This window comes from Melanotaenia boesemani, chromosome 4 (assembly GCF_017639745.1).
Source record: "Melanotaenia boesemani isolate fMelBoe1 chromosome 4, fMelBoe1.pri, whole genome shotgun sequence".
NCBI lineage: Eukaryota > Metazoa > Chordata > Actinopteri > Atheriniformes > Melanotaeniidae > Melanotaenia > Melanotaenia boesemani.
In genome coordinates, this window is record NC_055685.1 from 8823731 (window position 1) to 8847076 (window position 23346).

The following is a 23346-nucleotide window of genomic DNA, read 5'->3' on the forward strand; positions in this document are numbered from 1 at the left end:
ACTCAACAAAGAATAATGACTGCAGTACTATATTTTTTTATCTAACAATTATTAAATAATATTTGTATATGTGACAAGCAGATCTAAATGAAGAACACTGAATGCATAATGCAGAAAGATGAGTGAAAACAGACAGACTGCCTGTCTGTGTCTCTCTGGGTGGCTAGAAGGACATGAAGGAATTATGTTAATAACTAAACCACTTTGTGTCACAACTTACATATAAAACATGCTTCAAAAATTAAATTTGATGGCTTAATTGATTTTTTATTTTACACAGTAGAATTATTTTGTTTTGTTTGTCATAAATGTACCTGCAAGTTTGTGTGTTTTTTGATTGCAGCGTTTTACATAGTTTTAGGATTTGCACTTGTGCCATTTCTTGCCCTGGACTTTTGCACTAAATGTTTATTTTTAACTAAATGTTATTTATTTTGTGCTATTTATCATTTTTGTAATGGTTTCTTTAGTTTAGAGTCTTCCAGTGTGACTTTATTTTGTTTGTTAATAAAGAGACAAGAATTTGTACATTAGTTACAATATGTGTGCGACTGAGTTATGTAGTTTCAGTTTAGAAAAGCATTTTGATGGCCGCCGCGTAGGGTGGGGAGCCAAACTCCCGTTTTACCTAGAGCGCCTGCCGGCCTAGGGCCGGCCTTGTATATAGGATGCAAAATGCTGTGGAGACACTGTTTACATGACACAGAGTTCAAAAGGGGGGCAACGTTTCCCTTTATAGTTGTTCTACATTGTTACTGGCTGTGAATACTGGTTTTAAATCCCTTCCTTGTTAGTTGACATGATAAAATCATGTCAAAAGGGGGAAATGTATTATTTGGTTAGATTCTGAACTGTTTAGCTCTTATAATAATGTTTAAAACTTGTGTTTTAATAGAACTTATCTGACTCAGTGTGTCCTTCAGCTAGAACATCTAGTACATAGTGACAGATAAGCAAGATGCAGATGTAACTAAGAATCATCCGTTAGATTTCAGTCAGGTCTGTTGCATTAGATACACGGCTTAACTCAACATTTACACACATTGAACAACACATCCCAATCTATTGCATAAGCAGTGTGTGGCTTGTTCATGTCAATGATAACTGGCCAATTACAAACATGCATGTCAAGCCATCCCACTGTACGAGGCAGTCTCCTGGCCTAAGAAGATAAAATGTGATCACATCCAGTGTTCAGGGCTCTGCAGGATGATCTGTCCTCTGAGCCCAATGCTGCATTGCTTTACCTGTGACCCAAATTTCAATAAACCTTGGTTGAATATAAATAGATCCTCTCTTGTCTTTTTGTTCTCAAGCTTCCTATGAAAGATTCAGCTTTAACAGCATGTTTAGGGATGACCCTGAAACACACGTAACACATCGGCTGACAGAATACAGTGTCCCCGTGGAATTCAAGTAATGCAGGAACATCTGAACTTTATGGATCACTTCTTAGGATAAGTGCAATAGAAAGCTCAACTCCAGCAAATTTAAATCACAGGTGTCTCACAAATATTTGCATAACATACCAGTGCACCTTCCAACAACATCAATAGTTCCAAGGTAACTCACAGTGAGCGAACAACAAAGGTCTTTTTTCTTTCTTTCTTTAAAAAAAAAAAAAAAAAAATTATATACAATGATTTTCATATTTTTCAGTTTTTTTTTTTTTTTTTTTTTGGTCTTTTAAGGGCAGCCTACACTCTTTACAATGGTCACATTGTAAAGATGGACCTGTCTTGGGTTGACAACATGACCTGATCGAGTTATGTAGCCAGGTGGTGTAATGTTCTGCCCCGGAGGCTTTACATGTTGAGGCTAGGAAGCTGGCATGTTGCTGAAGGTGGTCTCTGTGGTTTGAAGATCTCTTTTGCTGCAGCATAGCTTCTGCTCTCTTTGAGGTGTCAGTGGTTGCGTCGGTAAGTCTGATCTGCACTGGTGATGATGTGATAGAGGTGTCACTGTCGCTGGTTTCCAGAAGCCATCCTGCTGGTGGAACCAGATAGGCATACCTGTGAGTAGCTAAGGTAGAGGTCGTGCTGTCCTGTTGAAGTAGGACTGCTGGCATTGCTGGCTTATTTCCCTACTCTTGCGTACTGTTTGCTGAGGAATGATTTGTGGCTGCAGGTGTTTGGCCGTTGCAGGGCGGATGGAATGGAGTCTTTACCTCATGAGAAGCTGTATGGGAGATTTCAGGTTTTCTACAGGAGTGTTTCGATATTCTAGTACACTCAGGTAGGGGTCTTTGTGTTCAGCTTTGGCTTTGTCCAATATGCTCATGGCTGTCTTGACAGTCTTCTCTGCAAGGCTGTTACTCTGCAGGTAGTGGAGACTAGTAGTGATGTGGGTGAAACCTCGTGTCTGCAAAATGCTGAAACTCGCTTGAGCTATAGCACGGACCGTTGTCGCTGATCACTGTTTCAGTGATGCCATGCCTTGATCTGCTTACCCATGCCGAGCCAAAACTGAAAGTCTCTAGCTCGGTTCTTACCCTTTTCAACATCCATGTCACTGGAGTGGATGCATCCTATCACATCCTCTCTGAGCTTGCAGGGAACAATTATTTTCTCCCCTTTAAACATGATGCAGAGATTTCACCTCTATGATTCCAGACCTCTTGGATAATAGGCAGGCATTGAGACCTCGTGTCAGGCCACCAATCTGGTGTGGCTTTCCTCAGGGCTGTGAGTTGAGGATCCTCGTTCATTGCATACCTAGTCTCTGCCAGTCTCTGGTCGTTAAAAGGCACATTACTAATGAGTGTATGCACCTGGGCCCCCAACCATTCACATAGAGCTTTGTCGTGACTTGCGGGACAGCATATTAGCCACTGGGATGTATTTCCTGGGCCGGTGGAGGATGCTGATATTGTACCTCTGTAGCTGTAAAATCATCCTCTGCAGCCATGGTGGTCCTGCTGCCACCAGTTTTCTGAGAATAGTTTCTAATAGCTTGTGGTCTGATTCTGCAATCACTCGTCGGCCATACATGTACTCACAAAAACGCTAACACCCAAAGAGTACAGCATACAGCTCCTTCTCTATTCTGTTCGGTGCTGGTAAGCGACTTGGATGCATAAGCAACAGACTTCTCATCCTGCAGCATAACTGTAGAGAGACCACTTTTAGAAACATCTACTTAGAGTTCTTTGTCCGGGTCAAAGGAAGAAAGAACCGGGCCTGGCTGCTGGGTTATCAGTTCTTTCATCTGTTGGTAGGATCTGTCGTGGATAGTATCCCACACAAACTCACTGTCATGTTTTAACAATTGCCGTAGTGGTGTGTTGATCTCTGACAGGTGGGGAGCAAACCTTGCCAAGTAGTTGATTCCTAACACGATTTCTAACTCTGCCTTGTTCTGTGGTGTCTGCATCTCTTGAACAGCCTTCACTTTGCTTGGGTCTGGTTTTAACCCTTCATGTGACCAAAATAACTGACCTCTGTCACACAGATGCTGCATTTGTCAGGGTTTAGCCTCACTCCCCTCTCTTTGCTGCGTTATAGCATGGCCCTCAGATTTCAGTCATGATCCTGCTTGGTCTTCCCAAAGATCAGTATGTCATTGATTATGGCTGCCACGCCACTGAGGCCTTCATAGGTCTCGTCCACATGTTGCTGAAACTCATCCTGGACTAAGATTATGCAGAATGGCAGTCTGAGGAATGGTACCTGCCAAACACTATGTTAAATGTTGTTAGCATTGATGACTTGTGGCCCAGCTTAATGGCCCAATTGCCTGACCTGGCATCTAGGACACTAAAGTATTTTGCTCCAGCAAGCTTTGTAATAACATCCTCTAAAGTGGGTAGGGGGTACTGAGGTCTTTGTATGGCCTAGTTGAGGAGCCTGGGGCTTTTCTACAGTAACAAGAGCATTCAACCAATCTTTGGGTTTTGTGACCTTACAGATGATACTGTTTTTGTCCATGCTGTTGAGCTCATCTTTGAGTCGGTTTCATAGACCAATGGGGATTCTGCATGGTGGATAGGCTGGATGTGCTATGTCTGCGTTAACATGGTAGTTACATTTGGCTGGAAATTGTGCACCAGTGTCTACTTTAAATCTCACCTTTAATGGGGGGGGAGCCTAGCTCTACATCTGCAAATGCTTGCTCTTTACTTTCATCCTCATTCCTAATTGTGGTGCTGTCAATGTAAAGGCCTTTTGATGTTTGACAAATTCACACCACAATATAATAATGACGACCATGTCTGTCTCCGCAAACAGTTTTTTTTATTTTCCCACACTGGATCCTGTGCTCTTTTCATCTCCTTCTGACTTTCACTCTTGCAGGATTCAGCATATGGCCAGGGATGTTATCTGGACCTGCTGCCTTCTGAGTGTTGATGGCGGAGAGTGTCCTCTTCATGCTGGTGGCAGACAGGCATAGAGTCTGGTCGTGCGGAGGGGGTGGGGTTTTCTGTGGGCGTGGGTTGTTTTGTGCTTCAAAGCGTGCAAAGAAGCTGTTCAGGTTGTTGAGTAGAGATGTGTTGCTCTCGCAGCTCTGTGGCGCAGGCTTGTAGTCCATGATGGCCTGGATGCCCTGCCATAGGCTCTGTGCATCTCTGCTGTCTTTGAAGTGGGAGGTTATCTTGTGTGTGTACTCCTGTTTTGCTTTCCTGATACCCCGGGACAGGGTGGCTCTCGCTGTTGTCAGGCCAGACTCATCCCCAGCTCTGAAGGCTTTATCTCTGGCAAACCAGACTGATATTTTTCTAAAATATTGTTTATGCAAAAACTCATGTAATTGCATAAAGACACATTTTTCCAATAAATTGGATACAGGCCAGTAGTTATCAAGAGTGTCTGGATCAAAATTACTCTTCTTCATAAAGGGCCTCACCATCGCTGTTTTAAAGGCAGCAGGGAAGACATCTGTCTGAAGGGAGCAATTTACCACATCTAAAAGTTCACACTCAAAGAAACCATAATATGTTTTTTTAAAAGTGATGTGGGAATTGGGTCTAAAAGGCAGGTTGTTGTGTTAAGATTGGAGAAAACTCGACCAAGCATCTTTGCATCAATCAGGACGAAACTCTCCAGTGTTTCCTCGGGTAAAAACAAAGCTTCAAGCCTGTTAAAATCAACGTGTCGTTGAGGTAAAAGGCTGGATCTAATAGCACTGATTTTACTTCTGAAGTGGTGTGCAAAGTCCTCACATGCAGCATCTGATGCAGGCATGGAAGACTTATTAAAACTTGTATTTATTAAAAGATCTATTGTTTTAAAAAGAAATTTTGGGTTATTCTTGTTTTCTGTAATAAGATTGGAGAAATGAAGTGTTCTGGCCTGTTTTACTGTTTTAGTGTAGGTTTTGAATTGTTCTTTAAAAATTTCTAAATGAATGATTAATTTTGTTTTCCTCCATTTCCTCTCTGCTATGTTATAAAGATATACACTACCGTTCAAAAGTTTGGGGTCACTTTGCCATGGGATTCAATAGGGAAGTGACCCCAAACTTTTGAACAGTAGTGTATAATATAAAGACAAAAAAGCAGATGAGTAGGGCTAGTTACACTCAGGGCCCGGTTGTTCAAATGTAATGTGATCGGATTTTAGTTATCAGATCAGCTCAAATCTTGAAAATGGGTTTTTTAAATGGGAAATCCGGATTCCGAAATTGGTTTGGATCATGTAACCCAGTCCTGGTTGTTATCCGGATAAAACCCTTAGTTTGGGTTGTTCAAAACTTCTGAGTTGAATAACTTTGATCCAAGAAAACAGGACTATCCTGATCTCAACAGAGGGTAGGATTACAATGCGGATTTCAGGAGGAAACTGTAGTATTACCTCAGATTTGAACAAATAGTATCTTTTTAGTCAGTGCATATGTTGATATTTATATATTGCACCGGACTTGTTTAACCGTTATAGGGATAAAGTGGTTAAAACAGGGATAAGCTACCTATTAAGCCTTTTAGCATAGTAAAACATGAACACATAACATCATCTTGTCCCTGCAAAATACACCCCCAAACAAATTCAATAACAAACATACATAAAATAATCAATTTTCCTGTCAGCGCTGCATAATCAAAAAATAACCAGTCAAAAATAATGTCTAGCAATTGCATTTCTTACTACACGTCCCGTTCGTCCCTCATTCTGACAGAATGCCAGAAGTTGGTCACGTACCTCACCCTGGGGCTCCGGTGCATAATTAACATCGTCACAGAGAGGGACATTGTGCCTTCACGAAGACATTTCCAGAATATCCACAATGTAGTTGTTAACAGATTAGTTCTATATATTGTGGCTCCGATGGGAAGTCATACAATTATACATAGAAGTGTTTATGATTGCTGTGTGTTGTTGCCAAGTGAAACTTACTTAAAGTAACCCCATACCCTCTTTTCTACCTGTTGTTCTTCACATAGCCGGAAGCCCATGTTGTTTTAAATGTTGGAAATCCGGAGTTGGTGATCCTGAAATTTAAGAGTCTGGATCAGAGTGATCCAATCCAATGTTGCTTTGAACAACCAGGATAAAAGTATGCTGGATTACATGATCCGCCATCCTGAAAAATCCAGATAGCTCTGGATAATCCAATTATCACTCTGGTCTAATCAGTTCAAATGAAGGGAACAGCGAGACTCTGTTTTCACTGCCAAACAATATTCTCCAGCCACCTGACTCCCTACCCCCACATCTGTACTCAACTGACACCTGTAATTCTTAAATGTAGTTTTTTAACAACAAAATCTATAACATCCACCAACAGCTCTCCCTAAATCCACTGCCTTTCTCACCACTTGAACCTTCCCCAAATATTCATTTAACTCGAATTTCTTCTATGAGCCTTTCCAGTCTGATTCAATCCCCATCATAGCACCAAAACAGTACTTCTGAAAATCACAATCTCCTCATTGCAGCTGACTCTGTCCTTTTCTCCATCCTCATCTTCCTTCACTTCAGCCTTTGACCATATTTCACACTCCATCCTCTTCAATGGAATCTCATCTATTGGCATCAACCACACCCCCTTCCAGTGGATTCATTCCTATCTTACAGGCCACTCAGTTCATACAGCACAAATCTTTCAGATCCAAACCCTCTCCAGTCACTACAGGTGTGCCCCAGGGCTCTGTACTTTGGCCCCTTCTCTTAATTATCTATCTTCTCCCCCTCTGTAATATTTTTTGCAAATTCAATATCCACTTACATTGCTTCGCAGATGACATCCAACTCTACGTTTCCAGCAAACCAGATTCCACCCTCACAACCTCCTCTCTCACCTCCTGCTTATCTGAAGTTAAATTCTGGTTCACCTCAAGCTTCTTGAAACTTAACTGTGAAAAAACAATCATCTCCTCATTGGCGCAAAATCATTATTATCCAAAGTTGACAGCTTCTCACTTATCATTGACAGCTCCTCAGTCTCCCCTTCCACTGAGTTTAAGAGTTTGGGTGTCACCCTCGATAGCACACTGTCATTTCATTCCCATATCAATAACATCACCCGATCTGCCTATTTCCACCTTCGCAACATCAACTGCTCATGCTCCTTCCTCACTGCTGTAGCGGAATAGTCTCGATATTAATATGAAATATCATTCAAACAGTGTTGTTTTTGGCAGGCATCTCAGTTTCAGTCTTAGCTTTAGTCGTCATGACGAAAATGCTTATTAGTTTTAGTCACGTTGTAGTCATGTCTTAGCTTGATAGTTTTAGTCTAGTTTTAGTTGACGAAAACTCAAAAAGGTTTTAGTTTAGTTTTAGTCAAATAAAAACAGTATTAGTTTTTAAAAAATTAATTTAGGTCAATAATACATATTAAAAAGTGGAATTAAGGTTGACAGGTTATAACAAGTATTGCAATTTATAAAACAAGTTAAGCTTAATGCTTTTGCATAATAACTAGATCCTTTACCAAACTTATAGCAAACTGATGAGACTTTCCCATCAACAGGGATGTAATGCTGCCGTGTTATGCTTAACTGTTGTTAGGCAGAAACCTTTTATTTCTTTATTTCAGCTTTTTTCATGAAATAATGCCCTACTTCATCATACAAAAATGTCACATAAGAAATAGCTGATCTATAAGTTCAACTTGTTTGGTTATTTTCATCAGTAAAAACAAAATTAAAAGGGATGGTTTTAGACTTAGAAGGTTTCCCAGCCAACAGCAAATACTGTAATCAATTACTCCTAAAAAGCAAAGAGCAGCAACATCCTTACTTTGGTAACTGTGGCTTTATTTCTGAGAATTTTCTGAAGTGCAATAATCCACCCTGAACATACATGTGCCCAAAAAATGAGCAATGGATAAGGAACAAATGCTCAACTTGACCTGGTCTGCCAGTGAAATTATGATGGATTATAGTTAAAATATGTCCATATATCGTTTCATTGCTTCCCACCAAACCCCTTTGTCGACGCTGCCATCATGATTCATCTATGTGTTATGGGATGTGTCTAACTGCTGTGTGTTTGGTTCAGCCAGCTTAGTGCGTGTGTGAGCGTGAGTGAATGTGCACGTGGAGGGAAATGCGCATCGGGAGTGAAGAGAGTGGAAAAGTGGTGTAAAAAGTATGAACATGGTCTTGTAATAAAGCCGTTTCTCAGCACAATCACTGCCTTCCTTTCTTTGTGTTTCACCCCGTTAACAAGTGTAGAGAGAATTGCTGACTGACAGATTGCGCTCACAATAGGCAGAAATGTTGTACATTTTTAATGTCGGACAATAAGCCCTTGAACATATTCGTCTCGTCTCGTCAACGAAATCTCACAAACGTCTCGTCATGATGACTGTTTGATTTAATCGTTTTTCTTTATGTATCATGTAGTACTGTGGTAGTTTATATTGTTTTGTGAATGCTGATGTGATTTAGGCAGCCTAGACAACTTTTATTTCCACATTTCAATTTTGTCCTTTTCTATTTTTAGCTCATCCTCTGTCTCCCTGTCAGGTTCGGCACAGACATATCAAGACTAAAGAAAATAAGATTATGATAAAAATAATAAAAAATATTCCAAACATCAAGGGCAGCCATTTATATAACATGTCTTCCTTGGTAGAGCAAATCTGTCTGGCAAAATATGGCACACAGTCCGCCATTCTGTAAGTTAGGATGCTGGACAGGACAGGGTAGAAGAAACACTTCCGACTTTACAGGCTCTGGTAGACAAACTTTGGACTTGCTTTCCAAAGCTTGCTCAAAATGGGAAAAAGTAATAAAAATCACAAACGGGATATCTTGCTCTGATAAAAGAAAAGTTTGTATTCGTTGCTTGGCAATGCTTCCTGGTTTAACACGGTGGGCAGAATAAAGCTTACACAATGAAAATGAAGACGAATAAAACAAAGACAAAGGTGCCGACAAACAGAGAAAAACTTACTTTCTTAGTTAGAATGGTACGATGTTACTTCTTCATGGTATCTTTTGTTCTTCTCTAACTTTCCAAGTTTCTCTGCTAGTATACTGTTTGCATTCAGGGCGGACTTCATGCTGTTGTCCAATCAAAGCTCAAGGTTTTTCGCTTGGAGGCTGAACTTACATATAAATAGTTGAGATTTATTGAATATCATCTGTAAAATTTAAGTACTAAACTTTTCCATTTTTCCAACATTTAAGAAATGTTGTGTAACACCCATTTTATAAAAATCATAAATCGCTCTTGACTTTAGCTGTAAATAAAACAAACACATGGTTAACATTTAACAATTGACAGGAAAGATTAATTAGTTCATTAAACAAAAATAAAACTTTGAACACTTTTCAGAGGGTAAAAGTGTTTTGTCGTCCCGGAACCTAAAAACAGCAAAGGAAGGATGCAGTACTTAACCAAAAATACTTATGGTTTGTGGTAAGGATATTTCTTGGTGTCAGAAGAATACACATTTCCTTAAATCCATCTGCAAATTTAGTACATTTATAAAACCAAAGACTCGTGAAGAACGTCCACTGGTTGACGTTCTAACTCCATGTCAGAACTCATTTATTGGCAGCTGTGTGGTGAATTGTCCTAGATTCTAGGACAATTCACCACACAGCTGCTAATAAATAAATTTCTAGGACCTAGAACCATAAATGAAAATACTTTCTTTGTTTTACTGATAAATGGGGACCATTTTACCATATCACAACATTTAGTACAGTTAAACATTCAGTATAAAAACCAGTTTTTAGAGAAATAAGTTCTTTTCTTGACACTTTGATAAAGTCAAGCCTAGTCCATGAATGGTTGTTATCTCTTCTGACCAAGGTCAGATAGGGGTGATGGCAGACTCCAGTGATTTACATGTCCCAAATAATGGGGTTGAAAGAACCCTTTGGGATTTAAAGGGAGATGAGATCTGTTGAACACAAAAGCCCTCTATATACAGTATTTTGCGTGAAGACCTACAACTTAGGTCTGGACTTAATCCAATTCAAATGGTTGACTCCTTAAAATTTCTTTTGAAGCTGATGGTGCCAGGTAGGGAACAGAGTCTAGGTAAACATTCTGATCATCTGTTGGGAAGGAAGGGAGTCTTTCTTCTTCTTCTTCTTCTTCTTCTTTTTTTTTTTTGGTCGTAAATTTAAGTCTTGGGGTTTTTCCACTACACTGTGTTGGAGAAATCTCTCACGTCCTTTTTACTTAATAAGAGAATAATTTATTAACAACTGTCCACTCTGCCTCCATCCTTGTCCATAGTCTTGTCACCTCAGGTATTGATTACTGTAACTTCCTCCTCTTTGCGCTCCCCCAGAAGTTCCTCCGCAAGCTCCAACTAGTCCATAACGCTGCTTCCTGGATCATTACAGGACCTCATAATCCTATCACATCTCCCCTTTCCTATAACTGCTCAACTGGCTCAAAGGTACCCAAAGAATAAACTACAAATTCCTCCTGTTCACCTTTAAGGCCATACACATCCTCCATATCTCTCTGACCTCGTCCAGATCGCTACTCCAGCCTGTTCCCTCAAATCCTCTTCCTCCATCCACCTCACTGTGCCCTCTGCCTGCCTTAGCACCATGGGGAGCAGGGCTTTCAGCCACTCTGCTCCCAAACTTTGGGACTCCATACCACCCAACATCCAAAATATTGACTTGCTCCCCATCTTGAAATCCAGACTCAAGACTCATCTGTTTGAACTTGCCTACTTACTTTAAGTCCATCTATACTGTCCATTTCTTATTTTATCCAGATTTTATTCATTGTTGTTTTATCTTCTTGTTGTACAGTGTTCTTGAGTTTATTATTATTATTATTATTATTATTATTATTATTATTATTATTATTATTATTATTATTATTATTATTATTATTATTATCTTCTTGCCACCCACGAATGTTGCAGATGTGCAAGTCATGTGACCAGTGAAAAAGCTGAGAATGGTGTATGTGTGTGAGTGTGTTTGTGTATAAATATTTACATGTTTAATATCCAATGATAATTTAGTGGTCTCTAAACAAGGAGCTGTGAAGTGGGATCCAAGGTTGTTTATGATTTCTTAAAACAAATACACAGATTGCTGCTGTGGGCTGTTGTCCTGACAGTTAAACAAACAAACAAACAAACAAACATACTTAGAAAAGAAAAAAAGAAAAAACAGCCAAAACTGCTGCAAGCTACTAACAATCACCTGACTATCACAAACAAATGCAGCTGGATCAAAACGTCCCATCTTACCATCAGGGTCCAAATGAAGAAAAAAAACGGCCTGGCATCAAAGTTATGTAAAAAGCTGTGTTGCAGCCTCAGGAGGAGGTTCAGAGTTGACGGAGTCCCGATTATCAGATAAGCTGACATCCTGCCAACACACTTAAGAAGAGGTGGAAACTGAAAGCAACATCACGGACACACCAGCCACAGCTATGGGCCAGGAGGTGGACTCGAATGAGGCCAGTATCTCTGCTGATACTGTGCAATGGGAGATCTGAGATATCTCGGACTTCAGCTGCTTTGGGACACCAGTTTGACTGACCAACACTGAGCTGGAATCCTAGATCCAGAGATTCAATGGTAAAATGATGAGGAAGTTTAGATGAAACGATGACTGACTCAGAAAAATTTAGAAACTTGTATCAAGTGTTTGTTGTTAATTAATACGATTATCTGACAATGTGCTGCATTCTCAGTGAGAATAGAGTATTTCATGTCGTGTGTAAATGTGTATGCACTTCATAGTGAGCACTCGTTGATATCTGTTAACACGTGATATAAACAGAGAAAGCTGATCATTTTACTTCAGATTTAGTATTTAAAGTATTTCTTCTAATCAGAAGATTGTCTTTTTAAACTTTTACATCACTTCTCATCGCGTCATTAATAAAAGAAAATTCCACAACACCTGCTGGGAAGTTTTAAAACTGATCAAGCAGTCTTCTAAGAATGGCATCAGTTACCAACATCCCATTACTTCTTTATTTATGCTGCAAGAAACAGTAAAGATAAAAGTTTATAGCATAAAAATTTAGATGAGATTTTGATGCCCTAGTCTGCTTGGTGAGATGAAAATCTCACATCTTCCTGTAGGATTTTCTGCAATATAAAAATTAGCCTTTTTTTTTTCTACCTGAAATGTTTGACATCTAGCCCAGATGCATCTCGCTGCTGTTTTTTTCAATTTAGGTTATTCAGACTCTTGTCAGTTTTCATTGACACAACTTCTTCTCCTTCATCTTTTAAATCCAGTCCTCTTCTGAACTTGAAATATCTTAAATGAACATGTTTACCATTGACAGGAGCGTCTACCATTTTCAACACATGCCCCCTAGCACCATGAAAATTGCTAAAGCGTTAAATAACAACATGTCACATTTAGGTTGTGGAATTTTATTAAGGCATGATATATGTGAGGAATGAGGTTAAATATGGTTTAGTTTTGTTTAGGTGTAAATCATCTGATATGTGTGTTTTCTTTGTTGTTAATGATGAGTCTGCTTATGAATCATGGCTGCCACGTGTTCCTAATAATAAATAATATAAATGCATTTGATTTATACTGCCCTTTGTATCACAAGATCTCAAAGGGCTACTGTCATGGATCCCCAAGCTCAGGTGTGCTTTTTACCTTGTGTGGATTGTGCTGTCTTCCACAGGTGTGTACAGGAAACATGTCCTGTGTTTAACCAGCACAGCTGAGTGGAATCAGGTTTATTCCATTCACCTACTTATAAACCTCAGGCTGATCTTCATTTAATGCTGGACCCTTGCTACATTTATGTGGTACACTGGCTTCAAGTAAATTCATGTTCTTGTTAAACTCTTCATGTCACTAACTTTCCTGCTCTTCTTAAAGATTACCTACCTGAGATCCAAAGCTACCTCCATTGGAACCTGTCTGCCGGCTCACCACACCACGTGGATCCCTGAACCTCAACCATCTGCAGCTCCGTTCAAACCACCCTTAATAAATCTGTTAAACGTACCTTGCTGGATAACTCTTTTGATTTGGTCCAACTCTTTTTGTGACAGCTACAGGATGAAGAAAGAAAAATAAAATAAATTTATTAAAAGTAAAACATTTTAAAAGATGAGTAAAAATAAATACAAGATGTCTAAGAGAGGGGATCAAAGCTTTTGTTAAAAAGAAATTTCTTAAGACCTTTTTTAAAACAACTGGTGGATTGTGGCACAATCAGGGTGTCAGATAGGGTGTTTGACAAGGATGGGGCATCAACAGAAAAGGCCCTATCTACCATGGTCCTCACTTTTGTTCTGGGTATGTGAAGGTGATTTGAGTGAGTGGAGTGGACGGGACGAGTTGTGTTTTTTTGGGGTGAGGATTTCTTTGAGGTAGTGGGGCATTTTCATGGATACATGGATGTGTGAGGAGAGAAACCTTTTTTAAATCCTGCTGGAGAAGCCAGTGGAGTGACTGGAGGATAGGGGTAACATGGTCATGTTTGTGAACACTCATCAGGACCTTAGCTGCAGAGTTTTGTATGTATTGGAGCCTCTGCAGGCTCTTGCTAGGGGCCCCAATGACAAGTGTGTTGCAATAGTCCAAGAGGAGATAAACGCATGCACCAACTTTTCTGCATCGTTCTGAATGGGATGAAGTTTAAAAATGTACCGGAAGTGATAAAATGAGGTCTTGCAGAGGTGGTTGATATGGGATTCAAAGGTGAGCTGTGGGTCCATTTTTACACCAAGATTTGTGACTATTGACGAGAGATGAATGTTGGAGCCAGAGAAGGAGATGCTGGTTGTTTGTAATTGAGTGTGCATTTAAAAGTTAAATTTTTGCTGCTGGATGGATCAACACGTCTTTGCAAAGGATGTAGCAGACTGAAATCCACTTTGCACTTTCCATCTGGTTCCCGTAGAAATGTTGCCATAGAGACGCCCAAGCTACTTATCCAGTAGGAGACGTTGCTCTGATAACGTGTGTGAGGAGCTAGAACTCGCGTGGCTGACCGGACAGGCGGGATGGTGGTGTTGGTGAGCAGAGGGACTGTCTTCCGGAACTTCAACTGATGTAGCAGGGGTGGCAGAGAAGTCCAAGTTATTCGCAGGAGTACACGGGAGTGAAGAAACTGTTTAAATTCCTCCGCTGGTTGGTGGAGTAACTCAGCATAGTGGAACCGGTGGCAGCGTGGAAGAAAATGCACTGCAGGTTGTTTTTAGCCGGGTGGCTGGTAGCCAAGATGCTACACAGACTTCCAACTTTTGCAGCAGCGGTGACAATGGACACAGTTCACAGAGGCAGAGACAAGCAGTAACAGTTTTCTGACCAAAGTAGCAGCGATGATCCCGAGAATTCATGTCATGTTGTGCTAGCAGCAACAGGTAGGCAACCGAGGCTCAATAGCATCAGCTTAACCACCCTAATTATAGTAAATATAGGGTTATCTGCTATAGAAGTATTTAACAGACTCAATGTTTGTTGATTCTGTTTGTAAAAAAAGGAAACTGGGCATTATTTTGGCTTGACCAGGGAAGCGGCAAACAGACAGTGTGAGCGTCCTCCCTTCGTCAGCACTCCTAGCATTCATTTGACATGTAGGCACTTGCATTGACACAAGGTGATGTGTCATGTGCACAAGTTGCAATATTTAGAAATATATGTTTGTTTGTTTTTTTTTTTAAAAAAGGACCAAACACTAGCAATGACTTCTTACCCTGCCATTGTCATTCTTTTCCATGTGTCTTTTTGTTGATCTTTGTCCTTTTAAACTATAGTGGATGGAATTAAAAATAAAGTGTTAGCAAGCAAACTTTGAATGTATATACCTTCATATACATTTGGAGTTTTTTTTAATATTTTTATGTAAATATAAATAAATATCACTGGGGCTACAATTCACACACTCACCAAAACTGGATAATAGACAATAGAAAAACATTGTCTGGTCTGATGAGTCCCCATTTCATCTGCAACAATTAGATGGTAGGGTAAGAATTTGGTGTAAACATTAAAGCATGGATGCATCCTGCATTGTGTCAATGGTTCAGGCTGCTGCTGGTGGTGTAATTGTGTGGGGACATTTTCTTGACACACTTTGGACCACTTGGTACTAACTGAGAATTGCTTAAACATCACAGCCTACCTGAGTATTTCTGCTGACCACTTCCATCTCTTTTAATGACCTCAGTGTAGCATCTTTTGATGGCTACCCCCAGCAGGATAATTCACCGTGTCAACTGGTTTCTTTAACATGGCAATGAGTTCACTGTACTCCAATGGCCTCCAGAGTCTTACTCCAACCCCCAAATTACTGTCCTGCAGGTTTTGACCATTTCTGTTTTAGCACACCTGACTCAAACTAATGTGTCAGTCTGTAAAACCTGTCAACAAACTGTTGGATCAGTTTTATTTGAATCAAGTGTCAAGTGTGGACACTGGCCCTTGAGTCTCTCAAGTGCTGCACATCAACAATCAACAATAATCAACAATAATAATAAAAAATAAAGAAATTAAGCATTTGGGGGCCAGTCCATTTAAAGCTTTAAATATAAATAATAAAATTTTAAAATTAATTCGTGGAGCCGTGGAGTTCTGGACTAACTGCAAATGGGAAAGTGCGTTATTGCAAGTGCCTGAGAAAAAAGCGATGCAGTAGTCCAGATGCTGCATTCACCTATTCACAACCTGTTCAAAAGACAGGTAAAGACAGGGTTAAAAGCAACAGCAGTGGTAGACCTAATAATATGACCATGTCACACGGCCAGCAGCTTCGTGTCCATAGTTAAACTAACATCAAACAGGACAGGGCAGTGTTCGGAGAACACAGTATCCTCAACAACAACATTGTCAACAGGAAAACCATAAGACAATACAAGATCTAAAGTGTGTCCATGCACCTGTGTTGGGCCAGTAACATGTTGCGTCAGATTAAAAGATTCAATCAAGTCCATAAACTCTTTGGCCATGGGCTTGGACGGACATGCATGCACATTAAAATCTCCAACAATCAAAATTCTGTCATAACATGTAAGAATAAAAGCAACAAGCTCATGAAAGTTCTTGATAAAATCTGTGCTGTGTTTGAGTGGTCTGTAATGACGGCGCACAGTACTGGACCAGTCTGTCGCACTCGCAGCTCGAAACAGCTCAGTTCAAAAGAGGAGAAAGACCACTCTAAAACCACTTTGTGATGCACCCAGTTCTTTAAAACAGTAACAACCAATTTCTCTTGGTGTGTTAATGAAAGTACAGCCACGAGGTAATAGCTCAGAGAAGGCAGTGGACTCATCAGTGTCAGTTCAGGTTTCAGTTAAAAACAGTACATCCAAAGATCACAATGTAAAAAAGTCCTGCAGGATAAAAGTCTTATTTACTACAGATCTTGCATTCAAGAGTGCACACCTTGTAACAGTAACTAACATGTTAACCGTATGAGCTGCCTAGCTCAGTAGCTCAGTGAGGTAACCCAGGGAGACACCGCCTGAGCCCTGGTCAAGAAAGCGGCGAGGGCGCAGCCGCAAAGATCTTCCCGTTGTCCAATAATGGGCAGCAGTCAAGCACTGACTGGAGCAAGAATATGCCGCAAGGCATACTGGCAAAGACAGTGTCTGAGGTCTGGTGAAAGTGAAGTGGACCACATCACGTCAGGAAACAGGGCCAGCAAGGCTTTCAGCTTCACAAACTGGCCTGCTCATACCCCTCTGTGTCTTCATGGTACGTTCACCCGCAGGAGGTACTCCGGCAGATCAGAACAATTTGAAAAAAGAATTTAATTTTTTTGCATCATAAATCGCACGATTGAACCGTTTCCTTGATTTTGAACAAATACTGACACTGAAACACCAGCATTGAATCAATGGTTGTTGTAACAAACGTTAAAAGCAACAGAAAACAAACAAAACTGAGTAGAGTAGCGACACAGGCACCTCGGTGCCATCTTGAAACATGTCGAGGGCTGGAGTTGAATAGCACTGCTGCAATAGAGCAGCTTTGGGATGTGGTGGAACCGAAGTTTCTCATCATGGATATACAGCCGACAAATCTGCAGCAACTGTGTGATGCTATCATGTCAATATAATCTCTGAGGAATGTTTCAAACACCTTGTTGACACCAATAATCCAGGCAGTTCTGAAAAAAGGGGGTCCAACCTGGTATAGAATTGGCTGGTCAATGTAAATTTATTTTATACTATTAACAAGCGATCTTTCACTGAGCCTACCATAATATATCTTTACAAGGGGGCAAAGCTTTAAAAATACTTAATACTCTGGGTATAAGTAGTGACAAATATTTAATTAGTTTTATTTAACTGATGATACAGCAGATTAAGAGGTTTGGACAGATCAGAGGGCTGATGTAGTCAGAATGAAAAAAGCTATGATAGAGAGCAGGAAATCTACCCAATCATTCAGTAACATCTGGGACTGAATGTGCATAGTAAGGTCAGTAAACAGGACACACACCATGTTATCGAATACTGAAGAATAATTATTCTATTTTAACTTTTATTTGCTGTTTTTTATATGAAGTCTATGTGAACCTGAATGGTCTCTATGCACGCAGTGGTATGACGTAATTCCGTCGAAATCTTAGGATGCATGTAAACGTCCAGTGCGTTGCTGGTCCATTCTAGACAAAGATATATGTCAAGCCAGTTTAGTATTATTACTTGGAGGTCTTCTCTCACTATTGTAGTTCTGTTTTCTCGTTTTAACTTATTTGCTTGTAATGTTTTTTTTTTTTTTTTGCTGTTGTTGTTTGTTTGTTTATTGTTCATGTAACAATGACGTGCAGACAAGCAAAGATAACACGCCAGAAACGAGTTGGAAGTGCTGCAAGCCACCACGGTTGTGTCCCATTTTGCACAGTGTCAGCCAGATGCAGCTCCTACCTCAGTTTCCACATTTTTCCTAAGGATAAGGAGTTACAAAGCCACTAAACTGACATTGTGTTACACAATGTCAGAAGATTTTCATTTCTGCACGTATTTAACATCTTTATAGCTATGCCCACTATTCTGGGACCTCAAATAGAGATTTCAATAAAATTAATGTTACATAATGTCTTGCAGATTTGCCAGTCACGCCCACCTGATGGCCTTTTGGAGACAAGTAGAGCCTGCCAGCCACAAGATTGTACGGGTGACAAAAGCACAGAGAGTTGCAGCTAGTCAGGTTTCTCACACTGCAAGTGCAACGGTGAACATTTTTCTGTTAGCTTCTCAGATTTATTTTTATGTCAAGTTAGGCTAGTAAAGTCTATCATAAGTCTACACTACTCAGCCATATTAATAAATAATGAATAAATAAATAAAATACTTGGAGGTACACACTGTGTTTTTCAACTTTAGATCAGTCAATGCAGGGTCTGATAAATAGATGAAAAAATGCATACGGCATAATACTTTTGCAGAAAAGTGGTCGACCCACCCTGAATAAGTCTGAAATTTGATATTGCTGGTTGGTAATGACTTTTTTTCCCCCTCCCTCAGGTTCTTCAACCCATTGACGAGTGTTTTTTCTGTTTATGAATTACTTATCATCGGGTCTGATGCAGAGAGATTTGGCACAGCTCTTCAAAATTCACCAATCTACTGTAAGCTGCATCATAAACACACGGGCCAATTTCCTCCACACTGTGCCGGGGGCTGTGGGCATTTGGCTGGACGAGGAGACAGTGAGAGCTCACCTGCCAGAGATGTTTAAGGATTTCTCTGATACCCAAATCATTTTGGACTCCACTGAACTCCGTTGCAAAACACCAAACTCCCTTCTTCTTCAGTGTGAGGTGTTTTCAAGTTACAAATCACACTGTACCTTCAAAGGGTTGGCTGGGATGGCCCCTCATGGAGCAGTAACGTTTGTGTCGCCCCTCTACGAAGGTGGTATCAGTGGTACTGCACTTATCTTAAACCCTGCTCTGGCCATTATAGTTGACAAGGGTTTCCTTGTAGAAGACTGTGTGCCCTGCAAAGTCTACATACCTGCCTTCTTATCGAAGAGAGCACAAATGTCAGGGCAAGAGGTTACAAAGACTCAGTCTATTGCCAGACTTAGGGTCCACGTTGAACGCCTCATCCGCAGAGTGAAGGAGCATAAAATATTTAGTACAGAAATCCCCCTTTCACTCACAGGCAGCATCAATCAACTTTACACAGTTGCATGTCTTTTGGTTAATTATCAGAATAAGCCCTTGATTAAAGCCTGTAGTGTAAAATCACTTTGCGTGGTCAACATGCAGAAGAAAAGACTTGATTCCATACCTCAATTTTATTGAAAGGCTGTGAGATCACACAGAATCACAGAATTTACTAAATAAAGTTTTAATTGTATAAAAGAAGATACTTTAACATCACTGTACATAAAACTGTATTTTATACAAAGCCCTGTAATGGGGTTGACTTTAGTGGTGAACAGTAAAAATCACTGATTTTACTATTATTCTGTAAAATGAAACCTGAACATCACTGAATGCATAACCATGTTTTTTTTAATGTGAGTTTAATGTGACGTAATGGGACATTTTTGTCCTGAAAAGCAAGGACAACAACAACAGACACATCAACTAGTCAAACTGACTCTGGGTTCCTACTTTGTTGTTGTGGGGGCCACAAAACAGTTGTGCTGTTGCCAGAAGGCTAGCAGCAACTCTGGGGTGGAGTTACACAAAAAGTAGGAGGTGTAGTTGCACTTTAAGGCTCAAGCAGGCTCATGCAAATCCTTTGTATCACTAATAAGCCCCTGGATGATCAAATACATGGGCAACTCGATAAACTCTGTTAACTTTATTTAATATCTGCCCGTTTGCAAACATGCATTTTTCAAGGCCAGACGGAGGGGGTAAAAATCTGAACATGCCAGACAGCTGTCGCTACCAAGAAAACGATCTAACTTTCCGAATGTTACTGTTGACTCGTGTAATGGAATTATGATGCTGAACCTTGAAATGATAAGTATTAAAACTGATCCAGCAATCTTCTAAGAGTGGAATCAGTTACCAACATCTTATAACTTCTTTATTTAGGTTTTTAAGAAACAGTAACGATAAGAGTTTACTGCATAAAAGTTTAGACGACATTTAAATGCCCTCGACATCTCAGCAAAGTTAAATATCTTGACAAGATAAATATCTCACATCTGCCAGGAGGACTTTCTGGAATATGAAAATTATCCTGTTTTTTTTTCTTTTCTTTTTTTCCTCTACCTTGAAATATGTGACATCTAGCCCAGATGCATCTAGCTGCTGTCCTTTTCAGTTTAGGTCTTTTAGACTCTTGTCAATGTTTTGACTGACACAACTTTCACTTTCACCTTATCGACTTATCTTCTCTTAGATCCAGTCCTCTTCCCCAATTGAAATATCTCAGATCAACTCGTTTACCACTGACAGGAGCTTCTACTATTTTTAACACATGCCCCTGCTCTATGAAAATAGCTACAGTGTTAGATAAGAACATTTTTATTTGTTTAAGTCACAGTTTAATTGCATTTTGGGTGTATCCACTGAAGCAACTGTTTCATAAAATATTCAACAAAATAGATGTTTGGAGTGTTATGCTTATTTTCTTGAGAGAACGATTTTGTGAATTAATCAAATCATTTAATTTTTTTAAACTTATAAGTAAAAAAGAGGCTTAGTCCTCATATTAATAGTCTAAGGTTATTCAGTTTGGCTGTACAGTAGCTGAGCTGCTTACCTTTGTTTAGGGTAATCAAACCACATCAAGGTTCTACAAAGCACTATTCAGTGTCCTTTTTATTCACCTATTCACATACACAGGGATAGAGAGCTTCTTATTATAAACTGTCCTTGAACCTTTTGTTACATACCCATAATGAAATGAGTATATCTCTGCAGCACAAGGTCTATTTAAATACTGTGAGCTCTGGTTAACAGGATATATTTGGATAACCACGGACAAGGAATATCGAGTTTATTTTCCTTCACTGAAGATGGCAACACTTACAATCTGCAGGACAATAACAGCAGACTGTTGAACGCTCTAGCACCAGTGCAGGTGAACATTTAACAAACTAGCAGTTTTTCTGTAATATGACTGCAAACCAAATAATGTTACGATGTGAAGAAATAAGTATTTGTATGAAGAATAAAAGAATTTTAGGCTCACTTGAAAAAAAAAAACACTTTCAGGATAACAATGAATATTTCTTTGAAATGATGCAGTGGAAGCTCTAAACCTCTATCAGTTCATTGTACAAAATGTGAACATTATCTATGCAAAGGCCAACTCTGAAAAAGTGAAGCTAAGCAGAATTAAAAAGGTTTTAATACAGACAGTTAAGGTGAGGTCTCAAAATAGTCATTATGGCACCATCTGTCCTCAAAGTCCCCAGTTAGGGGATCTCAGATTTTAAAGGTTAACCTCAGAGAATCACTATTATTATTATTATTATTATTATTATTAATAATAATAATAATAATAATAATAATCAAACTACAGAGGCAGAATGAAAGCTACATTTACCTTACAATGATTTAGTAGCCTGTAGAATCTTAAGCAGAAATAACCTTGGGAAACTATTTTCCCAAAGTTATTGCTTAAGATTACTATTTTACCAGACTCACATTCTTGTGGAGAATTTTGGACCAGTTCCTTTTACAATGTTGCTTCATTTCATTGAGATTTGCTGAATTTTTTTCATGCACAGCTCTCTTGAGATTTCTCAGACTTTTAGTAAAATATGGGTATGCAGTCAAGTCTTTTCTTCTGTATGTTGACCACTCAAAGTGATTTTGCCCCACATGTCACAATTACCCATTCACACACACACTCATACAGCACTTCTGCTGTTACATACTAAGTGCTTTCTACTTTCACACACAGTCATACAATGTGGAGTTTTGTCTTGCCCAAGGACTTCAGCTTGGAATTAATCCACCGACTCTCTGGTTGGTGGACGACAGCTCTTCTTCTGGAGCGACAGCCACCCCCAAAACAGAGGGGCTCTTGGTGGAATAGGTCCTGTTGTTGCAAAGAAGCCTAAATCATTATTCTCCCACTACTGTGTTTGACAACTGGGGCCAATATGCTGAGTTATTTCAAAATGGATGGATCTCCACTTTGCTCTCATCTATCTAAAGGATATTATTTTAAAATTTTCACGGTCTGCTTGAATTAAACTTTATAAACATAAGTCATTCTGTCAGGTTCTCTTCACAGTGATGACACTTTCTTTACGGAGCCCTTCCAATCAACCCTTTTAATGCTAAAAGCATGTTTTTCTGCTCTCTGACATGGTCATGGTGTGTTTCATGACCATGACAAATTGCAAGCAGCCATCAACAGTCTGACTGATTTCTTTTCTGGATCTGCAGAGGACCACCTTCAACTTCAAGGTGCAAAGTCAGACACCCCATATAGAATATTTGGAGGAACCAGCATCAACAGTCCTAAATTTTTGCTGGGACAATTTTTTTTTTTTTTTTTTTTTTGCAAGTTACAGGAGAATCTAGCACTAGCTAGCTGTTAAAGTTAAGTAGGTGTCTTTTTTAACATGGCAGACACCAACTGTTTTTACTCTAGTAGTGTGCTGCCCGACATTCTGTGGCTCTCTCACTACTGACTAGGTGAGGCCCAGATGGCATCAGCAGGTTCAGATGGCATTAGCTCGAGAATGATCAGAACATATGCAGATCTGCTAAGTGAGGCGGTTCCTCACTTGTTCAGCTTTAGCCTCTGTTTGGAGAAAGTCCCAGTCTTGTGGAAGACCACCTGAGTGGTTCTGGTTTCCAAAATAGCCCACCCTAGGGAACCAAATCCCAATAGACCCATTGCTCTGACCTCCCATCTGATAAAGACCATAGAGAGGATCGTCCTTGGGCATCTTTGCACCCAGGTGAGCAGTTTGCCTACCGACCTGGCATCAGAGTGGATGATCTCATCATCTTCCTGCTGCATTTGGCCCTGTCTCACTTGGAGTCCTCTAGGAGCACTGAGAGTCATGTTCTTTGTCTTCTCCAATGCTTTCAACATCATCCAGCC

The 23346-nt window shown here is 39.8% G+C and overlaps 1 long non-coding RNA gene across 1 annotated transcript; it reads right to left on the bottom strand.

Annotated features, from left to right (window-relative positions):
• Window positions 1-370: 370 nt before the first annotated feature.
• Window positions 371-19543, bottom strand: LOC121639087. Its single transcript, XR_006010125.1, has 3 exons — window positions 19257-19543; window positions 6752-6757; window positions 371-381 (listed from the first exon to the last, which is right to left on the bottom strand). It is a non-coding gene; the product is annotated as an uncharacterized LOC121639087 (long non-coding RNA).
• Between the last annotated feature and the right edge of the window lie 3803 nt (window positions 19544-23346).